Source organism: Danio rerio, chromosome 7 (assembly GCF_052040795.2).
Source record: "Danio rerio strain M-AB ecotype USA chromosome 7, GRCz13ab, whole genome shotgun sequence".
In the NCBI taxonomy this organism is placed as follows: Eukaryota; Metazoa; Chordata; class Actinopteri; order Cypriniformes; family Danionidae; genus Danio; species Danio rerio.
The window spans coordinates 16,802,501-16,823,844 of NC_141027.1; the positions used below are offsets into that span (position 1 = coordinate 16,802,501).

A 21,344-nucleotide genomic window follows, 5' to 3' on the forward strand; every position below is an offset into this window, starting at 1 on the left:
CGTTTCTTCACTTTTTTAACTGTATTTTTTATATGAAAGTGTATTTAATGTTTAATGTTGTGCTTCTATTTTAGGTATGACTTTTTAACATTCTGTAAGGGGTCTACAGATGAAAAATAGCCATTCTTGGCTAATTCTGGCACATTTTACAGTAATGTTTATTAATGTGCATTGACCCTGTAAACAAATAAACTAAAGAAGTAAGTCTGTAAAATAACAGAACATGTACTGGTAGTTTATTACAAGGTATTTGTAGCATAATACACAACACCAACCCAGCGATATATCACGTCAAACTAATAAAAATGTCAATAAAAGTCACTTTACAAACTTTTCTACGTCTAAAACTTTAGGAGGAAAGATCAAGGTCCCATAATGCAATTCAAAAGCATAATTATGTGGGAAAAATAACTTGAACTGTCAATTTACAGATTTTTTTTGCAGTGTATTATGATATTATTAATAAAAAAGGTTTTATAAATTCTTCATTATTTCTATAAATTTAAAAAGTCAAATTTTGTTTAATTTAAATAATAGTATACTTACACTCACCGGCCACTTTATTAGGTACACCTTACTAGTGTCGGGTTGGACCCCCTTTTTGCAGTTTTTCCAGAACTGCCTTATTCCATCGTGGAATTGATTGAACAAGGTACTGGAAATATTCCTCCGAGATTTTGGTCCATAGTGACATGATAGCATCACACAGTTCCTCTTGAGTTGTTGGCTCCACATCCATGATGTGAATCTCCAGTTCCACCACATCCTAAAGACTGTGGAGGTCCTTTGAGTACAGTAAACTCATTGTCATGTTCAAGAAACCAGTGTGAGATGATTCACGCTTTTTGACATGGTGCGTTATCCTGCTTGAAGTAGCCATCAGAAGATGAGTACACAGTGGTCGCAAAGGGATGGACATTATCAGCCACAATACTCAGGTAGGCTGTGGTGTTGACACGATGCTTAATTGGTACTAATGGGCCCAAAGTGTGCCAAAAAATATCCCTAACACAATTACACCACCACCTCCAGCCTGAACCGTTGATACAAGGCAGGATGGATCCATGCTTTCATGTTGTTTACACAAAATTCTGACCCTATCTGAATGTCGCAGCAGAAATCGAGACTCATCAGTGCAGGCAAAATTTTTCCAATCTTCAATTGTCCAGTTATGGTGAGTGTGTGTGAATTGTAGCCTCAGTTTGCTGTGATTAGCTGACAGGAGTGGCACCTAGTGTGGTCTTCTGCTGCTGTAGCCCATCAGCTTCAAGGTTGGATGTGTTGTGCATTCAGAGTTGCTCTTCTGCATACCTCAGTTGTAACCAAATGCAAGGCACTTGCGTCCACAGAACTGCCGTTCACTGGATATTTTCTCTTTTTTTAGACCATTCTGTAAACCCTAGAGATGGTCGTGCATGAAAATCCCAGTAGATAAGCAGTTTCTGAAATACTCAGACCAGCCCGTCTGGCACCAACAACCATGCCACATTCAAAGTTAACATTTCTTACTGTAAATAAAAAATAGTCATACATAAGAAATAGTCCAATTTTGCATTTCTAGCCTTGAGTTTATATCTAATGAGTCTTTTTCTTGTCTGTCTGACTGCGCTGAGCAGCAAACCATAATCTGTTACCCAGCAATGAACATACAAATCCAAATAAACAAGTAGTACAGCTCATTTATTAACCCTTCCTTTGTTTGTTTAGCTTTTCATCCGCAAATATATCTACAGTGTGATGCACAAACAGCCCAACAAGAATACATTCACATGGGAGAGATCGCTTGCAGAGCGCTCTTATCTTTGCATTGTTGATGCTATTAAGCTAATTGAGTTAATTAACCCCTGAGCTGCGAACAAGCAGCGCCGAGAGATGCAAACATTAAACCTACACAACTCACACTAGAGAACCCCTTCATTTGTGCAGCACTGAGCGATGTCAATTTAATTGTTCCTTTCATAATTATATTGGCCTTGGTGAAGGTTAAATAGACACACACACATGTAATCGCTGCTAAAACTCAGCGAGCCTTGTTTATTACGGCACATCATGATTTTGCCAAGTACTAATCATAGATTAACAATTATGTTGCTGGAACATAATTTTTGTTCAAAAATAAAATCTATACCAATTCCCTATAACCATACTCAACCATAATAATGTGTGCATTTTTATGTCTTTGTGGCACACTTTTTATAATGTAGAGCTACAGGACTGTGTGTATGTGGAGCATGTTTTATTGGGTAGAGCTACAGGACTCCATATATGTGTGTGTGTGTGTGTGTGTGTGTGTGTGTGTGTGTGTGTGTGTGTGTGTGTGTGTGTGTGTGTGTGTGTGTGTGTGTGTGTGTGTGTGTGTGTGTGTGTGTGTAAAACTATGCAGGCTCCGCATCTTCAAAGCTCCTCCACACCTGGAGAAAGACAGACTGAGTGTCAGGCTGGCGTCGTCCTGCTCTCCATCTCTGCGCTGTGTTTCTCTGTTCTCCTCCACCCTCCCCCTCCTCGCTCCAATCTACACCCTACACCTCTGGCTTGTTTCTCAGTGCTGAAATGCAGCTTTCTGCCAGCGAATAAGTGTATGTGTGACATCTCTTGACGCACGTGCACGGCTGACTGTCCACCGCTGTTTAATGAGTGATGCCGGCCCTCGGGCTCTCCGCTGTCTGGCCATCATAAATGTCAGGCCTATAAAATGGCCCGATCGCTGAAATCTCATAAAGCTGCTCTGGGGCAGGAGGTGGATGTGTGTGTGTGTGTGTGTGTGTGTGTGTGTGTGTTTGCAGGGCGGCACAGATGTGGCATCTGATTTGCACCTTAATGTGGGTCCAAATTCACATCTAAATGGCTTTATAGAGGCACTGCCTGATTTGGAGCAAATCATAAGGCATAAGTTAAAGTTTGGAGTGTGAGATATTTATCAGTAATAATATCATAATTGTTGTTTTCATTTGGAATGCACTGACATTTCCGTGCTGAAACTGAAAATTCTGGATGCACTTGGCCAAAAATACTAAAACTGAAAATGCTTTGTTATAATGATTAATTATTTAATTAAACACCTTAATAATATTGTTATTATTATTATTTTTTTATTAAAAATGATTAATAATGTAATAACAAACACAACAACAATAATAAGAAGAAGAATATATGTATTAATAATAACAATATTATCATTAATATTATTAACATTATTATCATTATTATATTAATAATAATAATAATAATAACAACATTAACAATAATAAGAAGAATAAGAATAATAACATTGTTAATAATAATAATAACAATAATAATATGACTAATGTAATAACAAACACGATGATGATAAAACAACAATAATAAGAAGAATAAATGTATTAATAATAACAATAATAACATTTATATTAGTAACAATCTTTTATTATTATATATTACATATATATATTGTTATAAAAATAATTATAACAATATAATAATAAGAATATATGTATTATTATTTATTAATAAAGTAATAACAAATTTGATGATGCTAATAATAATAAGTATAAGAATATCTGTATTATTATTAACAAAATAATATTATGACTACTATTGTTTTAAATAACAATAATAATTATAATAATAATAACTAACTAAATTAACAATAGTAAATACTAATTAAGGGGGAAGAACTTTTGAACGTAATGAAGAGGTTCACATTTTTTTATTTGGTTGAAATATATATATGTTTATTTTTTTCAGAGGGTTGCAGCTGGAAAGGCATCCGCTGCGTAAAACATATGCTGGATAAGTTGGCGGTTAATTCCGCGGTGGCGACCCCAGATTAATAAAGGGACTTAATAGCAGCTTACACTGGGATTTTTTATAATCCTGAACAATTGTAGCATTTCAGACTGCACGAACATGGCTCTAATGTCACACTGTAAGATCTCAGCTGTCATAAAGTCAAACTGAATGACAATGAAGACGCGCCAAACATGAAAGAAAATGCCCCCCGGAGTTTGACGTCATGCACCCATGACACTTTCACTTTCCCGCGTTCTGAAATGATTTCTCACTGCAAACGTAAACAATCTGTAGTGCCAATTTTGCACGCGGTATGAAGAAAAAAAAAACAGTTTTGACGTTTCCCCACTGTCGTTTGAATTGTTGCATGGCTTGCGTCATCAAATTCAGAGCTGCTATTGGTTCTTGGATTGACGCTCACTGCAGCTGTTGTCACACTGCAGGAAAGTGTCTGAATGTAACACAGGGAGTGACACAGACAACTGAGTTCGGATCCACATGCAGGTTTATTGGGCAGTCAGCCAAGCAATAGTCAACACGGGTGCAAACAGATGTATGAAGACAATCCAGAATCATGGTCGGGATAACAGGCGAGAGGACGAAAGGCAGGCAGCAGGCAAGGACAAAAGACAAACTAGGGTCAAAACACTGGAAAACAAAACAAGGAAAAAGCATTGTAATGTCAATTACATAAACAAGAATCGGCAACTAGAGTGAGTGTATGTGCTGCTTAAGAAGTGTGTAATCAGTCCTTGACAATCCTCCGGTGGTGCGGGAGTAATCAAGAATGAGGAAGCATGTGTGTGCGAGCGGAGTGCGTGTATGAAAATGTAGTCCATGAATGGCTGATTTGTAGTCCGTAAGTGATTGTGACTGTATACCAGTGATCTAAAGACTTACGATCACTGGTGATCGTGACACTGAAATCTTTTCCCGGACTCTGCCACAACTTTATCGGAGGAAAAATTTGATCGTAACAGGCTGTCAGGAAACATGTCAAACCCATGAACAAAGATCGCCGATTTTAGCCTAGGATTTCAGGAATCTTAAGATTTCCCAAATTTGTCTCAGATGACAAAATCGGGGGCTGAAATCTCACAGTGTGAGCAGGGCTTAAGCCTAAAAAGAAAATGAATGCATGAATGATATATATTTAAAGTTTTTATTTAGCACTGCCCTTTGGAGATAACAGAAGATGTTTGAACATTTCTTGCTACACAATTTAATTATAATATACCTTGATCTTTAAATTCCAAAAGTATTAAGTATATATATATATAAAAGTAAATATATATTAGGGCTGCATGATATTGGAAAAATCTGACATTTCGATGTTTTATTTGACTGTGATTTATATTGCAATATGAATACAATTTTCGGCAGATGACTTGAATATCTCTATTTGGAATAAAAGCAAATAACTTAGATTGTCAATGTCAATTTTATTTATATAGCACTATTAAGCACAACCAGAGAAGCCCCAACTCATGCATATTGCTAATGTAAATGTAAACACTGTACATTCTTCTCTGCTGATGAACAATAATGATTTTAACATTGCAGATGCTGCGATGAGACTATTACGAATGCACACATTGCGATATTGATGTTGAAATGATATATTGTTCACCCCTAATATATCTTAATAGGTATATATGTACTGTAGATATATGTAGCTGGCAGCTCTCTGCAACTCTTACATGGTTTCCCGCTGAAGCTAAGCTGGATTGTGTCCGGTCAATAGCTGAATGGGAGACCACATGGGAAAGCTGCTGCTGGAAGTGGTGTTGGTGAGGCCAGCAGAGGGGCGCTCAACCTGCAGTCTGTGTGGGTCCTGACGCCCCAGTATAGAGAAGAGGACTTTTGGTCCTGACTGTTATAAATCTCAGGATGTACTTTTAACAAAAATAAGGGTTAAACCCACTGGCCTCTGTTCATCATGGCCTCCTAACCATCCCCATATCCCCTTCATCACTCCTCTCCACCAATCAGCTGGTGTGTGGTGGTTTCATGTCTCCTCTCCACCAGTCAGCTGGTGTGTGGTGTGCGGTCTGGTGTAATATGGCTGCCGTCGTGTCATCCAGGTGGATGCTGCACACTGGTGGTGGATGAAAGATTCCCCATATTATATATACAATGTATTTATTTATGCTGCAATATTTGGTTTATCAAATTGTCTATTAAATGGCTCCAATTTATAGCAAAACTCAAATATTAATGATAACACTATTAAATCAGCCAAAAATGAATAAATAAATAAATGAATGAATGAATAAATATATAAATGAATGAATAAATAAATGATTAAATTAATAAATGAATAAATAAATAAACAAACAAATAAGTAAATATAAAAATAAATTAATTAATAAATGAATGACTGACTAAATATATGAATGAATGAATAAATAAATGAATAAATAAATAAACATAAAACATTATATATATATATATATATATATATATATATATATATATATATATTTATATATATATATATATATAAACAAATAAATAAATAAACAAATAAAAAATAAAATAAATGAATGACTGAATGAATTAATAAATAAATAAACATATAAATAAATAAATAAATAAATAAATAAATAAATAAATAAATATGGTATTTATGAAAAGTTTGTTTGTGGATTCTTACAAAAAATGTGCAGACTTTATTCTTTATAGGTCATTCACACACCAATATATTATATTGTATGCATCAATTTCTGTTCAAACAAGAAATAACACATACGTGCTGGAACTCAGTTTTCATCCAGATACCTGTGAATAATCAGCTGTTTTCTGGCAGTCTGTGCTGCATATGTTGACCTGCTGTAAACCCTCATCTGTGCCTTTGAGATGAAGGTCTCTCTCTCTCTCTCTCTCTCTCTCTCTCTCTCTCTCTTTGTCTCTCTCTGTCAGTTCTCCAGCGATTAGTTTCTCACCTGAGGCTGTAAATTTGATTTAGTGTTGTCACTACACTAGAGACGTGTTCACTTCTATTGGTCTTTTTATGAATTTAATGGGTAGGTAGGGCAGGACTGGAGACCAATATAAAAGAAGGCCTCGCTAGAAACCTTGAAACTGAATGGTTGGGAGGTAAATTGTGTTAAGACCATCATTTTTTTCATTAAGCTTCACTTTTCTATATTTTTCAGCTTGATTTGATTTAGCTCCTGCAGCGCTGGAATGTGGTGCTATTGTCCTCAGAGGTGCTGAAGATGAACATTTCTCTATTTCACAGTGTGTCGCAGTGTGTGTGTGTGTGTGTGTGTGTGTGTGTTTGTCAGACTCTTCTGATTGCTTGACATTTTTGCCTTTCAGAATCAAAGCAACTGTGATGTCCATGTATTTTGTGCTTATTGAAGTTACAGTTTTTCTCGCATTCATTTAAATTATGTTTAATAATCGTTTGTTTCTTGCAACACTAACTTCTTTTTGTCCATTGTCAATTCATTCAATCTAGCTTTGCTTTGCATTAACACCAAGAACGTGATGTTTCACACAGTGCTTTAACACTTTTTTTGCCTCTTGCACTTTTTTTTGACTCTTTCCATCCCTGACAAAACAAATTGAGCTATATTTAGTTAGTAATGCATTTATTATTTAAATGTTCTAATAATAAATGTCTTAAATCAGTGTTATTGTATAGAACTGTATTCTATGTTTAAATTAGTATTTTAAAATGTAATCTATTACTCTGATGTCAAAGATGAATTTTTGGCATCTTTACTCCTGTCGTCAGTCACAGAATCATCCATTAGAAACCATTAAAATATGCTGATTTTGTATTACTATCATGGTAGAAAACAGTTGTTCAGCTTAATATTTGATGGAAACTGTATTGTATTTATTAAAAAATTATGATTTAAAAAATACAGTTGAAGTCAGAATTATTAGCCCCCCTTTGATTTTTGTTTTCTTTTTTAAATATTTCCCAAATTATGTTTAACAGAGCCGGAAGATTAATTCTATGGCTAATAATTCAGGGGGTCTCATAATTCTGACTTCAACTGTTTATAACTTGGTTTCGACTCCTGCATTGATGTTTAGTTTCATCTATGGGGTCAGCTTTGAATCAATTGCAGAACAGCAACTAATGGGGAAGCGGAGTTAAAGACAGTAAGCCCCGTCTGATTGGTCAAATTTAGATTAACAACCAATGCATAAAACAAATGTAATTTATTCATTCATTTATTTTCTTTTTGGCTCAGTCCCTTTATTAATCTGGGGTCGACACAGCAGAATGAATTGCCAACTTATACAGCTTATGTTTTTTGCAGCGGATGCCCTTCCAGCTGCAACCCATCACTGATAAACATCCATACACACTCATTCACTCATAACCTCATACACTACGAATAATTTAGCTTACCCAATTCACCTGTACCACATGTCTTTGGACTTGTGGGGGAAACCAGAGCACCCAGAGGAAACCCATACGAATGTGGGGAGAACATGCAAACTAAACACAGAAATGCCAACTGATCCAGTGCTACCCACTGCGCCACCGTGCTGCAATGTAATTTATTACGTAAACTATTATCACGATAATGATATTTTGTGATATGGTGCTTTCTAGGGCTGGGCGATAAAATGAGTATCGACATTTATTGACTGAACACCATTGTCAATTTATCGATAAAAAATGTTTTTGTATGAAGCGCTGTTAGGCATCGGACGATAACCGGTATCAAGGTTTACCGCAGTATGGAAAAGTCAAGGTTTTAATGCCACTGAAATGTTCTGTCATACTGTTCCCAAGGTATATATATGTTTTTTTTACTGTATTTTTTATGTGTTGTAAAGAATCTGTGTTTTTGAAAGTAATGAAAAGACCAGAAGACAATGATTTATTTTGACTGTTTTGTCTGATATCTTTACTGTTCCAAAATATAATAAATGTTTTTAAAATAAAATATGGTGTGCATGCAGTGCATGTGAACCACTTTCCAGGCGCACCTAGTCAAAAAACATCTGTAAACATCTTTTCTGAATGCTGTGAGTACACTGCAATTCATGTAAATAGAACTAACCAATTAGCTTCATGCTTTGTATGTAATATACATTTCAGTAATAACGGCAGACAAACCTCAGACAAACACAGCGTACCCACACACTGCACTGCTTTTACTTTTCTCTATAACCGTACATCGGAGCTGAAGAAATGGTTTGTCCATTTGTCATCCTCTTAGAAAGCGGTTCATTGTCGCCTAGTTACAAGAAAGCCATAGAAAATGGTGAAGGAAACCACACGTTCGCGCTAGTCACTTCAGGTCAGAATAAGAACACACGCGAAAACGAGTGCCGTATAGCAGAAGGGAGGAGATTGCAAATAAAAAAGGATGTAAGGATCTCGCCATAGTGGCTTTTTGGTTTCTTTTCTTGTGCATCCCAGCCAATAGCTCCCCATCTGAACGATTTTTTGCATAGTGATATAATAGTCTGGTATAGATGGCTGGTTCCTTTACTTGAAAGCTCAGTTTGATGATCCTAATTAGTTTTGTTTACAGAGTTTGAGGTTTACTGCATCATTATTATTGACACCTTACAGATGTTGATCTACCTTTACTATTGCACACACTTTATAACATTTTATTTATCAAGTTTAAGAGTCTCTTTAACACTTATGTTTATTTAATTATGAATAGATCAGATATTTTGGTTTAATATTTTAGTTTTTGACTATTAAAACTATTTGCCTTAGTAATGTTGGTAAATTAAAATGAAGTGGTTAAATAACGGGCAAGGCAGTGGTGCAGTAGGTAGTGCTGTCGCCTCACAGCAAGAAGGTCGCTGGGTCGCTGGTTCGAACCTTGGCTCAGTTGGCGTTTCTGTGTGGAGTTTGCATGTTCTCCCTGCCTTCGCGTGGATTTCCTCCGGGTGCTCCGATTTCCCCCACAGTCCAAAGACATGCGGTACAGGTGAATTGGGTAGGCTAAATTGTCCGTAGTGTGTGAATGTGTGTGTGGATGTTTCCCAGAGATGGGTTGCGGCTGGAAGGGCATCCGCTGCGTAAAAACTTGCTGGATAAGTTGGCGGTTCATTCCGCTGTGGCGACCCCGGATTAATAAACGGACTAAGCCGACAAGAAAATGAATGAATGGTTAAATAACAACAACAAAAACAATAATATTCCTAAATAATAGGTTGTTAAAAATATTTAATAATTATTGATATAAAATGATATGAAACATGATATCGTGATCTTCTTTTGCAATATCGCCCAGCCCTAGTGCAACTCTACAAACAATGCACCCAAATCAGACAATTCATTGCACAATCCAGTTATTTGTTCAATAATTGATTGTCAACCCTCTTCATTACCCTTTAACAATCATGAAGTGCGCTCGAATTCAAGTGTAGCACTTACACTGTAAAAAATGCTGGCTTCCACACAATTCCTTAATGTCGTCCCAAGACATGAACAGATTAATTCAATCTTTTTTTACAAATTTAAGTGCATTGAACTTTAAAAATTAAGTTATCCCCCCAAAAACCATCTAATCCTCTTAAATAAGTAGTTTAAACAAGCAGCAAAAGTATTTTTTTTAAGTGTACTCAAGACAGTGCATGATTTCAGTCACAGAATTCAGATCAAACCATTGAAACCAGTGCAGGAACAGACTGAGCTCAACCATCTGTCTCTCTTTCTCTCCATTTCCCGTTTCTAACCCCTCAACTCTTGTCATGTAAATAAGTCTGATGCTCTAATAGCCATGGACCAGCTGCTTCAGTGCATGTTCATATATATGTGTGTGTGTGTGTGTGTATTTGGACTCAGCTGTGCATGGAGGCAGGTGTCTAACCTCAGGGAAACATTGCAAGTGTTACTGATACATCGCGCATAGAAATACACTCAACCAGAGCATGACTAATAAAGCCATTTGTGTTTGCGCTCACCAATTACAGCCTTTTCTTCAGTCACACACACACACACACACACACACGCATGTTTCCTGCAGAAACACACACTGTGAGCTCTCCCACTGTGAGTGTTTCTCTTTATTTATGAGATTTGATGTAAAAGGGACAAATATCTGCATTCATGCCGTGGTGGTTAATCTGTTGTGTAAACACAGTGGTGCTCTCGTGCTCTTACAGTCAATATCTGTGCAGTGGAAGCACGCAGAGCGGGTCGCACCTCTGGGATTCAAACCTGAGACCCCATAAAACAAGTGCAAAGCCTGTCTTTGATCCAGACGTGGCTTAACACCTAATAAGGGAATTGGGCTTTAAAAAACGGAGCAGTTTTGCTGGGTTGAAGCTGAGGCCCTTAACTGTACTGCCGCTGCTTGATGTGAGTCAATGTGCTGGTGGGTTAATGCTTGAATATAGTCAGAGTTTAAAAATATATATTTCATTTAATTTTAATTTAATTTTGTTTTAAATTATTTTTCCATTTTAATGTATTTTTATTTAAATACATTTTTAACCATTTACATTTTATTTTATTAAATTAAATTGTATTATTTTATTTTAAATTAAATCCAAAATAAAATCTGAAAAAAAATTCTTAATTAAAATGAAATAAATTGAATTAAAACGAAATAATTTTTTAAAATAAATAAAATAAAAAAATAGAATAATTTTTTTATATTAAAATATTTTAAAAAATTAAAAATAAAATAAAATGAAATTAATTAATTAAATTATATTAAATAAATGAAATTAAATTTTATTACATTTAATATTTAATATATTTTTTCAACAATTTTTATGTAACAGTAGTCTATTAGAGTATATTATTGTCTATATATCCTGACACTTTCTCATGTCAAACTTGGGGAACAATTAGTGCAGGGACTTAACTACTGACTTAAGGATAAAGTACTGGTAAAATGTAACATTTTAAGATCACTGGCTACAGCTTTAGTTTTTAGATCATATCTTTATTATTGGTTTAGTGCTTTGCATAAAAATTTGTTTGATTTTTGTTGAAAATTAGATATATTTGACGTATATTGGCCATCCAGTCATTTAAATCCGTTAGTTATCAATCTTTTAGCCGCATTTGTTTTTGCTCCACAAGCCAACAGGTCTGTTTTTATGATCTCATGTAAATATTTTAATTCATGATTCATCATTGTAAATGTTTTATTATAACATTTTAGTAACTTCATCATTGTAATTGTAAGATTTTTAAGGTATTTCTTTCTATGCATTGCATTTGTATTGAATTACCTTTAGTATTTTACTACGTTTTACATTTTTCTTTCATTTTCTACAACTAAATTGCATTAAAAATTATAATAACATAATATAAATGTGTTGCTTATGTAATAATAACCAGCTTATTCTTTAAACTGATTGGCTACATTTGAATATAGTTTAGCTTTATCAAAAATATAAGCCATTTATTGTTTTTTTGACATTACATAAAACAATTAAATTATCAGCATTGATAATGAGAATGTCACTACCAAAAAAAAAAAAACTTCTTAATAAAAAAAAAAAAAAAAATAATAATAATTATTACTATTATTTTAGTAGCAAGACCTCTGTGAAATCACATTCAGCACTGCTATTTGCTTTTGTTTTTCTTAGTGGAACATTCCTGAATAGTCTGAAGGCCACCTACATTGAGTTAACATACCAAAATCACTTTTCTACACACACACACGACACGCTGCTGTTTACATTCAGCTCACAGAACAGTAACACGTGGCCGGTGGTTTTAATTAATAAACTGATGAGCCTGCGTTAAAAGTGCCTGAATGAGCAGAATCAATGTTAGAGCAGATTTAGGCTTCAGAAACCTCGCATGCTCCTGGTAGTCATCTTCGGTCATGATGCTTTAACAAAACGCATCAAATGTTTCTTCTTAAGTGCAGCAAATGTTTGGATCCACAAATCTTTTCAGCACATTGTGTTTAAATTTAAAGGGACAGTCCAAAAAATAAATGCATGAATGGATGTATGATGTTGATTTACTCACCTTACAACCATATGATGGCGACTTTTTTCTTCAATACAGCATTAAAGAAGATTTCAGTTTGAAACTGTTGTTCTTGGTGATTCATAAAAAGCAATTCAACACCCACCGGCACTTTCACTGTTATAAAAACACATTCAGGCTCAACAAAATACATTTCTGTGGGCTCAAAAGCAAAGCAATCAATCATTTTTACATGTATAACTTCAATAGAGTGAGGGTGAGTAATCATATAGGGGTGTAAACCCTATATCATGGCGTATATCTGTATCCTATTAGGGTCGCACAGTTTACTAGTACTTCGGTAGCATTGCGATACTACGACTCCAAAATACTGACGGTGCTACTGTAGTTTGTGAATGGTAGTATTATAATGGTCCCACAAATAATGATATGGAAAAGTATACATATAAAATGTAGTATTTCTGACAATTTACTTTAATGCATAGATTTGAGTTATGAATTAATATGGTATATAGCGATACTACTTGGTATCATGATACTTTAGTTGGTGTAGTATCGTGGCCTGAATTTATGGTATTGTGACAACCCTATATCATGCCACAATATATAATGATATTCTGATCCAGTGGTATGATATTTGTCACAATATTTGTTCATTCTTCAAAGTGAACTGAAATTGTATGGCAAAATGTTTAGATTGAGTCGAATATTGGCCGATTTATTGATATTAAATGTGCAGTAAGATTGACGCCCAGTGGTTAAACTAGGTATTGCACTCCAAATTCCGTTTACAGCTGCATCTGCATACATTGAGGCATCCTTCATGACTGAAATGAAATACACTGTGTTTTCCATAAAGGTAAACCTGGGGGTTGAAATATAATTGGGTGATCAGGCAGTGGGCCGGTTATAGAGACCAAAACAAACAGACATTCTGATACAGAACGCACATTTTCAAGGCAGAATAACTGACTTTAGCATTGTTTTTTAGTTAAATATGTATTTAAAAATAAATATCTGCAAACATATTATGGTATATTTATGTTTAAGCAGTCTCCAAAACTTACAGCGCCTTCAAGATAATACGTGCCTAATATGCAGAACCAGTAACATTTTAATTAACTAATAAATTCCCCAACGTATGCAATAATGATATTAAAATAAATAATCTAATATTTAAAATCTTATAAAAGGGAATTTTCCATAATAGATCCTCTTTAAACAAATTGAGATATCAATATTATACGCAAACTAATTCATCAGTGTTGGGTAAGTTACTTTTTTGAAGTAAAAAAGTAATCGATTACAAATTACTGACTACTACTGGGAAATTGTAATCTGATTACATCACTAATTACATAATGTAAAAAGTAATTAGATTACTAATTTCTTTACTTTAAAGTTACTTTAAAAACATATAAAATATACCTATAAAAGTACAAAAATAAACTGCAGCTCTTTCAGTAAATCAATATTCACCTGGAAAACATTGCAATAAGTTGATCACAGCAACTTGACATATTGAAAATACTTAGAGATAATTCACCCAAGACGTAAAATTCTCTCATCATTCACTTGTTCTAAACTTGTTTGTCTTTTTTTTAACACAAAAGAAGACATTTAGAAGAAAACTGGGTACCTGTAATCATTAAAATCCATAATATCTAAAAGCATTTCAGTGTTTGGGTGTTCTGTGTATGTCTGAAGTAATTAGTCTACCGAAAAGTGTATTTTCCAAAGTATGAAGCTGATCGGTCAGTTCTTGTCACATGAAGATGTGCTCCCAATAAGCGCATGCAAAAGACACGATATGTGAACGGCGATATGTGAGCTACGTTTCTCTTCACATTCAGAAGGTACCTTCAGTCCCGATCCTACACACTTACACCCAACTCTGTTAGTTATTTGATCAATATATCGATCCATAATATATGTATTGTTACACCGCTATAAATCAACAGCAGGTTTTTTTCATTTTTGAGCGAACTGTCCCTTTAACACCACCCGTTCACTCATCCCCAAATGTGTCATTGCTCTGTGTTTGCTTGTCTTTGCCATGAGTTGTTGTGTGCTTTAGGGGTTTGTAACAGTGTGTCGAGCTGTGCTTAGTGTAGCATAATGTCACATTTGGTGCCCGGCGGTACAGTTTTTAACTCAACACTGTCCAGACCTCCAACTGTTTCTTCTACTTTCTACAACACTGAAAGAGAGATATATTTCATCCTGAATAATTGCTATTTCTTTTAAACACTAGTGAATTGCTGATGTGTGTGCCTCGATGTTGGTCAGAATGGTTTGTGTATGTCTGTAAGTTATGTAAGGAATGATGTCCTATATTTCTGGGCTGTTGTGTACTGTATTTCTGGACTCTGGCTGATGGCATTACACACTGCATGTGTGTATCTGCTTGTCTGATTTCATCCGAGCTTCTCACTGTTTGATTTCATTTCTCTCAGAGCTTCTGCTACTCGTTTTTTGATTCAGTTTTGGCCAACATATTTTTGACTGATTATTTACTAACTGTTTATGTTCATTATTTCATAATAAGTTTCATGTTTATTGTACCACTTGATCTTTAGGCTCTCTTTTCAACTTTCCAAAAGTCTTAGAAATTCTCAGACAATTTGTCAAGATTGTTTGGACTTGAAAAAGCTTATATTTAAATTTCTTTATTTTTAATCAAAGACTTTGGTATCTTAGGCATCTTGATTTAAGGCTATAAATGTAATTTTGTATCATATTGTGTTTTATAAGTTTTCAAATGTTTACATTTAGAAATATTTAAATACTTTAAAATGATTATTATTACTATTATTATTACTTTTTTATTTGAGTAATTTTAACACTTTAACCTAACATATATGTTGTTTAATTTAGTAGTCAAGGCAACATTTTGCGTTTTAATAGGTTTGTCATTAAATATTCATTATATTTGTGTTATTTTAGTTTTAACATATCCTAATGTCCCCTATTTAAAAAAATAGCTTGTTTTTAATTTAATTAACATTAATCTTTAGAAACTCTAATAATTTAATAATTTTAGCTTAAAACTTTTTAAATCTCATAAAGAACATTTTTTTCATATCATACAAAATCCATAAAAATTACAGCAAAAAACAAACAAACAAACAGCAGCTGTATATGCTAGGGTTGGGCATCTAAGCTATAATGCCGATCCGATACGCATCTCGATACAAAGAATACGATCCGATATATTAGCGATACATTTGTGACATATTGCGATGCAACATGATACGATTCACACCCATATCACGATACGATGCGATATTTCAGCATTAACTAATTAGATCAAGTTTATGAGATGATGTGAAAGAGGATGCTGTGCCATTGAATGAGTTTGATTATTTATAAACCAAGCAAAACCAAGACTTTTTTTTTCACAAACTGGCTTTTCTCTCAGAGTCAGAGTGTCAGTTTACAGTAGAGGGCCGTTTTAGAACATATAGCACATATTATTTAAGTATTTTCAAGATAAACAGAATGTATAAGTGCAATATATATTAAAAAAATATGTATATATTTGCACTCTTTCAACATAAATAAATTTAGCATTGCACAACAAGAATTGTGATTTAACTTTTCAACTATGAAAACAAGTTTTACAAAGATATATTATGCTACTGAATATTCAAAACTTAAGGTCGTGAACTAGCAGTGTTATGCTGCTTTGAAACATCACTGTCACTGTAAACAACAGGCTAATAAAAATATAACAAACCAGCAATCTTCTTGCTGTGAGGTGGTCAAACTACCCACTGTGCCACCGTGACACCCATTATTTTTATCATTATTATTATTATTAATATTATTATTATTATAATTAAATAAAAATTAACAGGAAGAGGTGTTTAAAACCTTCGTTCTCCGTGACACTAGGCTGAATATCTTTGCAGATGAACAATGCAATAGCATTCGTTATTGGCGTAGAGCGAGCAGAACTGTTGCGCATGGAAAAAAAAAACTTGCAATTCTTTTCTCACCACTTTTGGAGCTGGTTGAAGCAGTGCGAAAGCCGGGGATGCAGAAACACTGGAAGATGCTTTCACAACAACACCGTGGCGCCGCTTCAAGTGAGATTTCAGATTAGTCGTACTGCCCGCGTATTTTACAGATGCGCGGCACATTTTGCAAATTGCATCTGTCCTGTCATGTCGTCCATCCTTAAATCCATAATGTTGCTTGCCATACTTTAGATTTAAAACTCAGTGGGGAATAAAATGTTTGTTTTGCTTCTCGCGCTTTCTGAGGGCGCTCCACTATCTTCATCTGCACACCTGATACACTGAGTTGTAGTGTGTGCACATCCGCAAATCCGTTGCTAAGGCTTACTTTATGTAGGTCGAGTAAATTATGCGCCAAAAACAGGTTGACAACACTTGTTAATAAATAAAAAATACATTCTATATTAAAAATATAAGCTGTATCTCGGAAAAATCGATGCATCTCGCAAAAACCGATGCATCTCGATTTGCTTCCAAAATTTCATTCATCCTCTGCTGCTCAACCGATGCACTCGCATCGTGCACGCGCATGACCGCGTATCGATACATATCGGTTAATCTTCCCATCCCTAGTATATGCCAGGATTTTACAAAAGACTTTTACTTTTTTTTTACGGTAAATGACTGAAAGTAAATTTATTTCATAATTGTTTTGTATTCACACAAGCAGAGAACATACTAATATATAGATGATGTCATGGAGGGAATTCTGGGAAAGTAAATTCACAGTTATTAACTGTATATTAGGGCCTAATCCCAATTCTACTTTTTTTGTACCCTTTCCCCTTGGCCCTTAAAAACAGAGGGTTAAGGGGAAGGGCTTCAAAATTTACCCATAAGAAATGGGACAGCACTATAGCACCTGCACACTTCATCATACGTCATCGCGGTCTCTTGCTTCATATGAGATCAGACGATTGTGACTGCTGTAGTTATTCCAGTCGCGCTATTTTTTGGTATTTATCTTCAGAAAATCACTGAAGGCAACAATATCATGTTATCATAATGATATAATGTGGCAATAAGCTCATAACCGTACTGTGTATTTACATCATGGCCATATTAATCTATGTACAGTAAACACACGAAAACAACATTAACATTATAGCAGACCCTGTAAAAATCCAATTCCTAGCCACTAGAAATTTCTGACAGGGTATTCGAGTGTCATCGAGTGTCAGATGTGAATGTATGTTGTGGGACTACTATACAGGAGTTATGATTATGGATTATAGATAGCGTAATTTAGTGGTTTTTATTTTAGCTTTTTTTTTTTTAAAGCATGATGGTAAAACAGGAACGCCATTATGAATATATTAAAACACATGCCTGTTTGTCGTGAAAATTCGTAATAATGACAAAAAATACTAATTTGTGGATCTCTTTACATCTGGGTGCAGCTACCCAGCTACTAAATTCTGGGAAATTTTCTTACCCCTTGGTTTCAAGTGTGGTCCTGAAAAATATTAGTTTGAGTAGGTATTTAGACCTTCCCCTTAGTCCTATGGCTTCAAGCTAAATAGAATTGGTACACCCCTACCCCTTCACATAAATGCTCAAAACGAGGGGTAAGTGGTAAGGGGAAGGGCTCAGGGGTAGAATTGGGATTGGAACTAAGGAAATGTACTGTTTACCAGGTTGCAAATTTTTACTGTAGTGTTTTTACAGTTTTTAACCGTTGAAATGATGGCCATTTTTTACAGTGTACAAGATATTTAATTGATCAGGCTATAGCTTGAGAATATCAGCATGTCTATAATGCTTTTGCATTTGTAGACTTAAGCAAAAGTCTCTTTAGTCTCGTTTCCCGCTAAGAGAAGCAATACTTTCTCACATTTTGATTGGTCTCATGAGGGCGACTCAGTGTTCTGTGTTGCTATAATCAGTGTTATATTGTTGCCTGTTTTCTCAAATGAATTCCAACAAAACAGACTCAAAGCATGGCTTGCTGCTCTGCCGTTCATATGCATCACACTTCCTGCAGACTAGTCAGAAAGACTGTGGTTTAAAATACATTTGGTGTCAGACAAATGGTGGATTACAGGTGTAAGCTGTCCCAGGCCGGTGACCAAAAGCGGTATCTCAAGAAAGCCAAGACCAGCTGGCCTGAATGCAAACCGAGCCTCCACCTGCCAAGAGCCAGAGCCGGATTAACAGACAGTAGGCGCCTTTCCATTACTCGTCCAATTGCACAAATTGAAACTCATTCATTCATTTTTGTCTTAGTCCCTTTATTAATCCGGGGTCACCACAGCGGAATGAACTGCCAACTTATCCAGCATGTTTTTTTTTACGCAGCAGATGTTCTTCCAGCCGCAACCCATCTCTGAAAAATCTACAAACACTTATTCACACACAACCATACACTACGGACACAGAAACAGAAACGCCAACTGAGCCGAGGCTCGACCCAGCGACCTTCTTGCTGTGAGGTGACAGCACTACCCACTGCGCCACTGCGTCACCCCTAAATTGAAACTGCGTATTAAAAACAGACCTAATAAAAAATGCTTCCGTTTTGCAAAAGCTTGAGTTCTTTTCACGTTATTAGAAAAAGTTAAACAGCCACTTGCTTTAATGTATTTTTTTGAGAAGTTGATGAATTGACATGTTGTAAATCCAGCAGCTCTAATCTCACCACTGCAGCGCAGACTAATATGATGGCACCCTTCAGGATCATAGATTAAATTGAATGATCATTAAGTTGTTTAAATGACAAAACACAATGGGCCCTATCACACACCCGGTGCAATAAGGCGCAAGACGTGTTTGCTGCGATGTTTGCTATTTTGAAAACAGCGCAACCATAATTTTCTTGTTTGGCACCCCGGTGCTTAAATAGCTAATCCATTTGCCCCACTCTGTGGACTGATGGGTGTTCCAGTTTAAAATGAAGGTGTGTTAAGGCGCATTGTTGGTGTGTTTCCATTTTTTAGAAAACTAAAATAGACTGTGCAAAAGACCAGCTGAAAGCAGGTCTAAAGTCCTGCGCAGAGTGCGTTAGTTTTGCACCTTAAACACATACACATTGCTTAATACACACAGGATGTACAACAATACACAAGTATCTTTACAAATAAAAAAGAAATAAAGGATTAAAAGATGACAAAAATTGTTGCTTTCTACAGTACATAATAAATATAAAAATCACTGCCTTCATGCCTTCATCTCCGGAGGCTTTTTTCAGTTTATTCATGACAACTTGCTTTTGTATAATGTTGTTGTTGTTTTTATTATTATTTTTATTTATTATATGCATATTTATTTTTGTTTTATTAAAACTAGCTTAGATTTGTCCACCTGTCGGGTTTTGGACCATATGGGGGTTAGGACATGTGTTTGGATATAACTCTATTAGGTATTATTGTTCATTTATTCATTTTCTGGGAATTATAACTGAATATATAAATAGTTTTGAAATAAATCTTTGCTCTTAACAAACTAAATTAAATATGTAGGCTAAAAACTGTCTTCAGTGGGGTGCGTAAAACACTGTTTCCTTATCCACGAAAGTGAAGGAGTAAGTGAAGAGAAAAAAGTTAAAGTAAAGACACCGATTAGAGGAGGCTCGTTCTTCATCCTCGCACTGCAGATGTTTAACTGTTTTCTTGGTAGTGGTAGTTTAGTTTTTCCACTTACAAAGTCTGCCATGTAAACAGCAAATGCGCCTTGGAGCGACACAACTGACTCTTAAAGGAAATGGGAGATAGTTTAATGCATGTTATTCTCAAAACCCACCTACCTGTATAACTCATTAAGAGAATAAGCACAACCCTGTTAGACCATGTGTTGCGGCGCAAACCGTATTTTTTTCTAATGGATTCAGACACACCATTAATGCTTTTGCGCCCTGTGCTTTAGACTCTGCGCCTCGTTAAAATAGAGCCCATGTTCCTACACATATTTTTGATTTTAAAAATATCAGATATTTCACAAGAGAATTAAGATATTCGTCAATATTTGCAGAAAATACAAAAAGGACACAAATCAACCATTGCAAAAATGTTAGAAATGTATGGCTCACATGTTATCCTCTATACTAGCAGCATTTTGATTGTAGCATTTTCACTTTTAGAACACATAGTTTTATAATTCTGTACATCAAGAAAGAATGAGTTTTTATGTATACAAATCTAAAAGAATAAAAAAAGATATATTGCACTCTACTGGTTCCTGTTCTTCCAGTAGTTGTGATGTTGCCTGCAAATGTTTGCTGGAACTGTGGTTTGGATTCACTGACTGTTGGTAAGGACAAAACTTGTGACTGTAGTTCTTTAATGCTACTTTGCCGTTTATGTAATGAGTTTATTAGTAGATTAATAAATTATATGTGGATGACAATATATCTTTGGGAATTTTGTTGATTTTTAATTTCACAGTCAAATATTAAACATGCAAATTAACTCATTAGTCTGTAATTACGAAGTATAGTGCATATATTCAAGTCATTTTTTCTGATAATCGTTGAATTGGCAGATAAACATATGTTGTGTTTTTTTTTTTTTTTGCTTGTGCAACGCCAGTAGGCTAAGGTGTTTATCTCTGGTGGTGTCTGTTTTGGTATGGGGAGAAAATTGTCCGTCATTAGCATTTTGGCGTGATGTTTGGTCTTCATTTGACAATAATGCATTCATTTGGTAAGTCGTGGTGTCGTG

The 21,344-nt window shown here is 35.1% G+C and overlaps 2 protein-coding genes and 1 long non-coding RNA gene across 11 annotated transcripts in view; 2 read left to right on the plus strand and 1 right to left on the minus strand.

The window, feature by feature from the left end:
• The window catches only part of LOC147835938 (uncharacterized), a 939,756-nt gene that overhangs the window by 255,580 nt on the left and 662,832 nt on the right, over positions 1 to 21,344 (minus strand). The window lies entirely within an intron of this gene.
• Positions 1 to 21,344, plus strand: part of nav2a (neuron navigator 2a) — a 400,576-nt gene that overhangs the window by 66,542 nt on the left and 312,690 nt on the right. The gene's annotated exons all lie outside the window — the stretch shown is intronic.
• LOC147835939 (uncharacterized) overlaps positions 21,201 to 21,344 on the plus strand; it is a 107,619-nt gene continuing 107,475 nt past the window's right edge. Inside the window, exon 1 of one of the 2 annotated variants that reach the window (XR_015495491.1) lies at positions 21,201 to 21,326. This is a non-coding gene — a long non-coding RNA (uncharacterized LOC147835939). The remainder of the gene's footprint in view (positions 21,327 to 21,344) is intronic. The other variant, XR_015495492.1, reaches the window with a different exon arrangement.